Here is a 10,045-nt window from a genome sequence, read left to right as displayed (position 1 = left end):
GTTTTGTCATGCCACCTGGTTCTTTGCTGTTGTATCATGGTTGTTTGATGGATGGCATCCAACCTCTTTTCATCCAATTCCTGAAGCTGCTGCAACCTAGTTGTCTGTGCATCAGTCAAACCAAGGTTAACAACTAAAGCAGTCCTTAAGGTTTCGATTTCAAATTCCACAGGAAAAACAACATTTTTACCATAAACTAATTCATAAGGTGAAAAACTCGTAGTGTTCCTCCAAGTAGTTCTGTAAGCCCATAATGCTTCAAGCAACCTTTGAAACCAGTCCCTTCTATTCTCCTTGACTGTCTTTGTTAAAATGGCTTCTATGACTTTATTTGTACTTTTCACTTGCCCATTTGCCTGGGGGTGATAAGGTGTAGTCATTTTATGCTTAATGTGATATTTTTGGAGTGTATCTTTGAAGCCATGAGAATTAAAAGGAGGTCCTCCATCTGTGACTAGTTCTCTAGGCAAACCAAACCTAACAAAGATTTCTTCAAATAGAAAATTTAACACTGATTCTTCATTAGCTTTGATGAGTGCCTTAGCTTCTACCCACTTAGTCATATAATCTGTGCAAACCAGTATATAAACTCTTTGATTGGATGGAGGATTGATGGGACCTATAAAATCTAGTGCCCATCTTTCAAAAGGTTCAAGTATTACCTGGGGGTTAAGTGGCATTTCATCCCTGTGATTAGGCTGGCCCATTCTCTGATAGCTATCATAGGCCCTAACATATTTCTTTGCGTCCTTGAAAAGTGAGGGCCAATAGTAACCCATTCTGAGAACTTTGTGTGCTGTTCTTTTATCTGCAAAATGCCCTCCACAAGGGCCATCGTGGCAAGCCTTCAATATATCATAAAATTCATCTTCTCTGATGCATCTTCGAATTTCCTGGTCGAGTCCTGTGTCAAAGAGACACGCACTTATCCAGTTGTACCTAGAACTTTGCTGAACGATCTTTCTTTTCTCTATGTGCGATAGGTGTGATGGTAGTTTCCCTGCAACTAAGTAATTGGCAATGTCTGCATACCAAGGTGAGTGAGTAGATACTGAAAATAAATATTCATCAGGAAAAGAACCATCTACTGGAATATTTTCATCAGTTTTTAACCGAGAAAGAAAATCAGCAACTACATTTTCTTTACCTGGTCGATCTACAATTGTGATATCAAATTCTTGTAACAATAATAACCATCTGGTAACTCGAGCATTTGTAACTGATTTGTTCATTAAATATTTAATGGTCGAGTGATCAGTATGCACAAAAGTAGTGTAACCAGTAATATAATGTCAAAACTTATTAATAGCATAAATAACTGCTAAGAATTCTTTCTCGGTGACTGTATAATTAAGTTCAGCAGGGGTCATATTTTTACTAATAAAATAGATAGCATAGGGAAGATTGTTTTCTTCTTGACCCAAGACAGCTCCAATTGCAGTATCTGAAGCATCAGAGGATATATGAAAGAGGAGTGCCCAGTCAGGTCCTCTTAAAATGGGAGCTGTAGACAATTGATGTTTAAGTTCATTAAATGCTTTTTGACAACCATCAGTCCACTTAAATTCAGCATTTTTCATAAGTAACACAAACAAAGGAGAAGCTATTTTAGAAAAATCCTTGATAAATCTTCTATAATATCCAGCATGTCCTAAAAATCTTCTTACATTAGTTTGTGTTTTCGGGATAGGCAGAGTCTGAATTACTTGTACTTTAGCTGGATCAACCTGAATTCCTAGGAATGAAATGAAGTGTCCCAAAACAATACCTTGATTCATCATCATATGACATTTTTCAGTACTTAAGGCAAGATGTGCTTCTATACACCGTTTAAGTACTTTTTCAAGGTTTTGTAAAGCATCTTCAAAAGTCACACCATAAGGAGTAAAGTCATCCATAAATATTTCTAAGGAATCATTAAGCATATCAGAAAAAATTCCTATCACCGCTCTTTGAAATGTTGCTGGGGCATTACATAGTCCAAATGGAAGAACTTTATAGGCAAAAGTCCCCCATGGACTAGTAAAAGTGGTCTTGTCCTGATCTTGGGGTGCAATCTTGATCTGATTATAACCACTAAATCCATCCAAAAAGGAAAAGAATCTCTTACCTGCCAAATTATCTAGTACCTGATCAATAAATGGTAAGGGAAAATGATCTTTCTGAGTAGCCTTATTCAGAGCTCTATAATCCACACACACTCTCCATTTCCCATTTTTCTTAGGTACTATTACTAATGGTGAAACCCATTCACTATCAGATATAGGATATATAAATCCTGCATTCAACAGTTTTTGAAGTTCTTCTTTCACAATTTCCCTTAAATTGGGATTCATTCGTCGTTGGGGTTGGCAGACTGGGTGGGATCCTTCTTTAATATAAATTCGGTGAGTACATAATTCAGAAGAAATTCCCTTCATATCTGTGTAATCCCATGCGAATGCTTGTTTATTCTCGTGGAGTAACTTCATTAACTGTTGTGTTTCAGCATCTGTTAGGTTAGGGTTTATATTTAATGTTTTGCCAGGCTCGATTTCGACTGCTATACTTTTGGAGGGGGTGTCAGCTGATGTCTGAGATAAGTCTTCAGTTTTAAGATTTTGCTGTGATTCAGATTCCAAGATTGTAGTCAAGTGATCATGTATTTCAGAGTTAATCAAAGAAGGTTCAGAAATAAAGCTATTAATTAATTCATCTTCGGTTGAATCTTTAAAAGTTAGGGCTTGTCCGATAGTCAAGATGGGTTGAGTCTCATCATCCTCATAATCTAACCACACAAAGTTATCATTGTTAATCATCGGTGTGGCATGAGGGTACAGAGTAAGATGTTTGGTTTCACATCCATTAGAAATTGTCATTGAACCTGACCTACAGCTAATGAAGGCATCTGCTGTAGCCAGCCAAGGTCTCCCTAAAATCAATGGATGATCCCCCAACTTATTTTTGGTCTGTAACACCACAAAATTAGCTGGGTAGTTCCAAGATTCGACTGAAATTATCAGGTCTTCAACGACTCCTTCAGGTTTGATTGTGGAGCGGTCAGCCAGCTCTAGAATGGTTGGGGTTTCCCTAATAAAATTTTTTAACTGCAGTAACTGTGTTGTTTCAAGTGTCATGATGTTTATTGCAGCACCCATATCTACTATAACTCTAGAAACAAAGGTTTTACCAACCTGAACTGTGACTGTAGGGTGACCAGGGTCACCATATTTCACAGGTGTTATAGACAATTTTGTGCCTTGCAGCATCAGGCATGAATTTTCAATAATCCAAGGGATCCGACGTCCCTAAACATGATGTTCCTACCCCTAGAGGAACAAGGTCAGCAAACCAACAGCTCTCAGATCAGTTCTCCACCTGAAAACACTCAAAAACAAGCAATCCTGAAATCAAAGCAGGTGCTCCACTAGGCTTTTGCGCTGAAACTCAACTCCTCCATGGTGTACCTGCGTTGCAAAGCAGGTAGAACAAAGGCCACCTGCGCTGAGCGAGATGGGACAAGTGGCACACTGAGTCATTGCTCTGGAATCTTCCAAAAATGACACTTGGATCAGGGATTTCGCCTTGTGATGAGTCAGAGGCTCTGTTTCTCCAAGTGGAAGCAAGGTTCTCCAAGTGGACTCAAGAACTGAAGATCAACTGAAGAGAGAGAGGACACAAGGCAGCTACACATCAGTTGCAAGCTGACTCATCCTTTCTCAATTCATCTATATATTGAGCTCTCTCCTATGAGCTCAAGAGGCTGGAATTTTGTGCAAAGTAATGACATGCTGTTGGTTTCACTATAGAACTATTGGGTGATTGCTTGAAGGAGGTGAAGAGGAGAAATTCTTTCTGCTGGGAGGTGTTGCTGGATTGGAGCCTTCAATGGTTGTAACCTTCTCAGAACTTTACTTCTTCCATTAATAAAAGCTATTGAGGTTCTTCTATATGCATTTGTTTCAATGATGTATTGTGATGATTGTATATTTGATTTATGCTAATCCTTGAATCAGTTATGAATGCATGCTTCTTGTAGTTTCCTTCTTTGTTATTTTGCAGGATCTCATTGTAGCTGGGCCAGCAAAAGAGCAAAGAGCTAGGAGCAAGCAGCAAAGAGAAGAGATTGGAGCAAATATTAAGCGCAAGGCAACGGTTAGTGCATTTCTTCATTCTCTCTTGCTTTCATAAAGAAGTAAACCTTAAGTAGTTTTGTTTACAGTTGTTGCTGAGGTACTATCACCCTTAGAGTGTGATAGGGTCATCCGAATCGGATACTTTTCCCTACAACAAACTGGCGACTCCGCTGGGGATCGTATCTGTTTGATTGTTTGTAGTATTTTGCTATTCATTTCCTGAACAAAAGAGTACCAAATCGAAAAGCTTTTGACTATATCAAAAGCGAAGTAGAAGGCAGCTACTCTAGCTCATTTCTGAGCATGTTCATGATTTGAAGAGCTGATCTACAAGGATCCTTGTAAGCTCTTAGTGATAGCTTTTCATCTTCCTTGTCATCCCTTTGTGTGTGCTTGACTGATAGCTTCTGATTTGAGCAAAAACTGTGAATTTTTGAGAAAATTGTGACCCGGAAACTGAGAAAACGCAACTTTCGTTTTCCAAAGCAGGTAGTACACAGGCTACCTGCTTTGCAACGTAGGTCCCGAAGGGGCTACCTGCGCTGAGAGCCAGACTGGCTGTGCAGCACCTGCGTTGGCCCAATTTTGCCTTGTGCATTTGGGGTTTCCTCCCTTTTTCTTGCCTGTTTTCACTATAGGTTTTGCAGCCAGTTACCAGTCTTGTACCTGTTCTGAAACCAACCTTACTTGCCATCATTCCGCCTCTGTTATATAACGAAATTGTACTTGTTCTTTTGTATTTCTTACATCATTTACAATTTCCCATAACGAAAGTGAATTAGTCTTGCTTTGGCTTCTTAGATCTGAACCTGTGTTAGGCATTTTGCTGGTCTAAAGAGTTAGCTTGTTTGTTGTCCATAGCTGATTAGTCTTTTTACTTTCGTCATTATGGTTTGATTTCATGTATTTCCAGTGATTAAACAGGTAAATCTTAAGGTGTCTTTTGATTTTGGACAAGCTTGTTTGTTTTCGCTTTAAATCGAAATCAAAGTTAAATAACAACTTTCTTTTTGTAATACATCAACATTAAGAAAGGGAAAAGAAAATACATGCATTGTGCATTTTGCATTTGACTGTTTGCATGCTGATTTAGGAAATTTTGCATTAGTGTGTGCTCTATGATCTGTGTGAAAAGATTTGCCTTTCTTCTCCTCAGTAGTTAAGATTTCTCAAAGTTGAAAGATTGAAAAGTTTGCTTCTCATCTTAGACTACATTCAGGAATTTGTTACATACATCTCGTGGTGATCCCTAAAGGCAAACTACTAAACAAGATCAACATTAAAATAAATTCAATTTACATAACAACGCTTTGTAACATAACGCAAACACATAGAGGTCTAGGTAGAGACGTGTTCCGGCGTCGTTAAACATAGTGACTGTCGATCTCTACGAATGTGGGTGATTCCTCCTGAGAGTCGGTGGCACTAATACGGACTTGTGCTCCCACGTACCGTCGCGTATATATTGGGAGACCCCTATAGGAACAAAGCCTTTATCCATAGGAAGCCGTGTCGGCCGCCCTACTGATCGTGATGCAGTGAACACAGCATTCACGAAGATCGACCACCTGTACCGTAAAACGTATTCTGTGGTTTCGCGAAAAGTTTGGCACACCCTCTGCCTAGAACTCCAGAGTAGTTTCTTTTGGCCTTTTTCAAACTCTATAACTGAAAAAGTCCATCCAAGCATTTGTCACTTCGGGCTCGTTAAAACATCGAAGGAGACTAGAGTCATCTTTAGCTTTTTCTCGACTCTTAAAACATGAAAAAGCAAAGTTGTGTCTAAAGCGTCGTTAATAAAATTTATTTTAATCGGAACATAATCACCTGTTATTCCCACGTTGATCTTTCAGTTGAAAAGTATGGAGCCCACCGACCAAGGAAGTCACCTTGGTGGAAGTCCCAATCCCTTCTCCTCTTGGGGAGATGTTGGTGCGCCTCATATGGCCACATTGTCACTTCCAGGATTGACAATTGGCCTACCTGTATGGCTCTTTTCAACTAATGTAGTTCAGATCACCACTAATCCTGAGCAGTCGAATCAACAGTCAGACCAGTCTAGAGCTACCCTCCAGCCTTCCACTTCTTACAATTCTTCCTCTGATCCTTCATCTTCGCAAGGTAGAGCCGGCAAAAGTCAGCCTCCCATGGAGAAGAAGGAGAAGAAGAAGAAAGAAAAGAAGCAGAAGGAGCCTAAGGCGAAGGCGACTGGGGGAAGCAAAAGACATCTGACAAAAATCCACACACTGCACCGACCCACTTCCACCGTGACTGTCCTTGTATTCCCCGGATACTAAGGGACTGGTCCCCCAGGTTGCACAATCCGGTAGCATCAACCTCTGATAGACATGTTGATTGCATTCCGTCAACTAGCGAGAGTGAAGGACAAAGAGGGAGACCAAGATCACCCTGCAGACTGTGTGAAGGCGATCACGCCATCCACCGTTGTCCATTCTTAGATGAGGCAAAGAGAGTTTTGGAAGATCGTCCGGTTTCACCGTTACGACTTCCTCCTGGATACCAAAAACTCGTGCCAAGTCCCTCGATAGTTGAAAATCCAGCGGGCCCGCTCAAGTGGTCAGCTGAAGTGTCGGTCATTAAGAATGAACCTACTGAATCCAGACCAGACGAAAGTCTAAAGGTCGAAACGGCAGTTGACCCGGTTCTTCCTTCAGAGGTTTCATCCTCAAATGACACCGTCGTTGAAGATTCATCTTCAAATGACACCCTCACTGAAGAGAACAAAGATGACACCATCCAGATTCTTTTCATCAACACAGACTCTGATGAGCATCAGGGCAACGCGCCCATTCCTTTATCGCAGGAAGGAACATCGTCAGGGTCGTATCCGGCCGTGTATTCGGTCCCACCACCAAGCAACCTGGTTGTGTCCTTTGATTGGAATCAACTAGGCAGACCCCGGTTACCAGCCAATATACCATTCAGAATCATTGTCCAAATCTATAGAATGGTAATAACTGGAACTATCATTGATGAAGGAACATCTGTGAGTATCCTTTCCTCTATTGCTTGGAAAGCACTGGGTTCCCCGGCGCTTTTACCTGAGATGAGAAATCTATCAGGTTTTGATAAAGGAACCAGTCGCCCTTTAGGGATCCTCCCCAATGTTCCGATTACATTGAGGAAGAAGACAGTTCATATGAACGTCATGGTCGTCCAAGGACCCTTGGATTATAACCTACTCCTTGGACGGGACTATATATATTGCATGGGAGCTTTAGTCTCCTCACTCTTTAGAGTAATGTGTTTTCCACACGAAGGAAAGATGGTCAAGCTCGTAGACCAACTTTCATTTCCGGGATCTCGCATCGCAAATAGTCAAATACCAACCCTAAACGGCTTATTCACTCAAGAAATGCCTCCACCCCCGGTTCTACTTCCCGATGAATGCGAGTGATTCGGAAAGATATAACTGGGACCCAGGGGGCATGCACCCTGGCCTGCCTTGGGCAGAGGAAACCTTGGGTATAAAGTTAATTTCCGCAGAAGAATGGGACTAGTCCGTACCCCGTCCGAAAGAAGGAAGAGAGGGTTGTTCTAGGATAAAGTTCTTTTGTCAAAGTTATGTGAGTGAGATAATCAGCTTCTCGCTCCCCTTGTCTAGGTAAGTAGGATACCGAGGAAGGGGACCATTTGCAGCAGCAAGTAGCCACCATCTTTGAAGGCAAGCCTCACCCATTAAAACATATGTTTTGAAGGATAAGTAGGGGCAGCCTCCAAAGAAAGAGATGAAATTGCTGCAACAAGTGGTCACCGTCTTTAGTAACCTAGTGATAGACATCGCCGGAAAAAGGAATTTAGTTTGCGGCAGCGAACAGAACTATTTTTCGGATAATAAGTAAGAGGCAGGCCTCCCTCCGTAACACCAATGTTTTATCTGTTGCGATCTTGCAAAAACCTAAAAGTGAACTGATGGGAAGACAAGTACCGTCGGCACCGAAAAATAACGAGAAGACAAGTATCGTTAAAAATATAGCAAGACGACAAGTAGAAAAACAGAGGTGGGACAGAGGAGGGGTAGCCTTGAAATTATACTTTATACCTGGGGGCATGCGAACCTTTTGGAGTGTAAGCACGGGACGACTATTTATTTTTTTAAATTTTTAGGTCCTCCCTTTAAACCTGTAGGTCTAACCCGTTAAACACGTAGGATTAGCCATTTCCAGCTTGCATAAAGAAAGGATGTGGGGAAAAAGTTAAAACTTGCCAAATTGGAGTAACTAGTGAGGTATAGCTCCTTAAATATGACTACCTCACTTGAGGCGTTCCTTGTATTAAGACTGGTATAATCGAGCAGTTTTAGCACACAGTTCATGCTCGTTAAAAAATAAACACAAGATCCGAGCAGTTTTAGCACATAGTTCATGCTCGTTAAAAAATAAACATAAGTTGTGAGCAATCTTCCCCTAGAGTTCAAGCTCACCCAGAAAAAATGAACCGGTAAATAACATTGGTAAATGTAACCTTTGACAGCCATATTAAAGCCCTTGGTCGTGTTCTTGCAGTCTCACCTCCATCCGTTCATTTGGCCAATCGTTCATCTCCATATGTTTGTTTACCCATTTTGAGGAACAACTGCGAAGAGTGATTTCACTAAGCCATCCTTGTGACACTGCCGTGATTGGAATATTCCAACCCGTACCTGGAATCTGCTGCTGCCCTGTTCATCACTCGTTCCTCGAAAGACGAGTCGTCTTTAAGCTCTTTTCACTGACTCGTAAAATATGAAAAGATTGCCGAGTTTTGGCCTTCCAGCTCGTTAAAGCGACCGGAAGAGCTATCCCTCCTTTAGATTTTAATCTTTTTGGACATGAGGGATTATTGCACAAAAAGATCGAGCACTTGTTTTGTTCAGCTCGTTAAAAGCACCGAAAACTCATCCCTTCTGTATTGTTTTATACTTTTTCGGACTTAAGGGATTAGATGACGAAAAAGGAATTCTGGAGTTGACTTTATGTACCTTTTCAGACTCTCTAAAAATGAAAAGGACCGAGTTATCCTTGTCGTTAGACTCGTTAAATTCATTAAATAGCGACAAACTTGTCTTTAGACGAGAACGAGTTTCCCTATTGCTAGGCTCGTTAAAACGTAGCGATGGGCTTGCCCGAAGGGCAGGTTATAGAACAAGCATATGTTATCCTCCTCAAGCTTGACAAAAATAAAGAGGTACTGGTCAGCAATGACTGGGGAAAAATTGGGAGAACCTCACAACTTTAATGGTAGCAAGTCACTCTTGAACATGACACTTTGTCCTCCGTATCACATCGGGTTGGGTTGTTTCATTCACCGGTCTCATCGCCATGGTCCTCGCCACACCATCCACATTTGGGGTAATGCTACCGATCCATCACATCAGTGTCGTTATATGTTCAAGAGATGTTGTTCTGCAAAGAGTCAACCGTGTCCCATCCACTGCCATACATTGTCCTTCATCCATTTCATGACCGCCACCCTGAATCATACATCACAGTTTGTTTTCACCTCATCACAATCACTAGCTCCGTTCCATGTCACTGATGTGGGATTCATTAAGGCCCTCCTTTGACGGATCGCTCCTTGTCGACATCAGCTCATTATCCAAGGAGTTGATCTAGGAACAACCCCTTCAGTACTTTGAAGCTTGCATGCCTCAATGGCAAGTTTCTCACTTCCGGCGACAGGTATACATCAATGACCTTCGACCAGAAGATTTTGCATGGTGGTCGACGCCAAGTCCTTTATTCCCACCATGTGAATTGTACTGCTGTACCTTGAGGGTCATCATCCTTATCGGTGATTCCTCTCGCGTTTGTTAAAGGTTTACATCATTGACCGGTAATCAAGCGATGTCTTTCCATGTTCGACTTCAAGAAATTCTCACATGGATCGACTTGTACATCGAGTGAAGATCGGAAGAGATTGAAGACCCC

The sequence above is a fragment of the Pinus tabuliformis genome, chromosome X (assembly GCF_031772625.1).
Source record: "Pinus tabuliformis cultivar Carrire ecotype Pingquan chromosome X, CPIR1, whole genome shotgun sequence".
In the NCBI taxonomy this organism is placed as follows: Eukaryota; Viridiplantae; Streptophyta; class Pinopsida; order Pinales; family Pinaceae; genus Pinus; species Pinus tabuliformis.
This window is presented reverse-complemented; position numbering follows the sequence as displayed.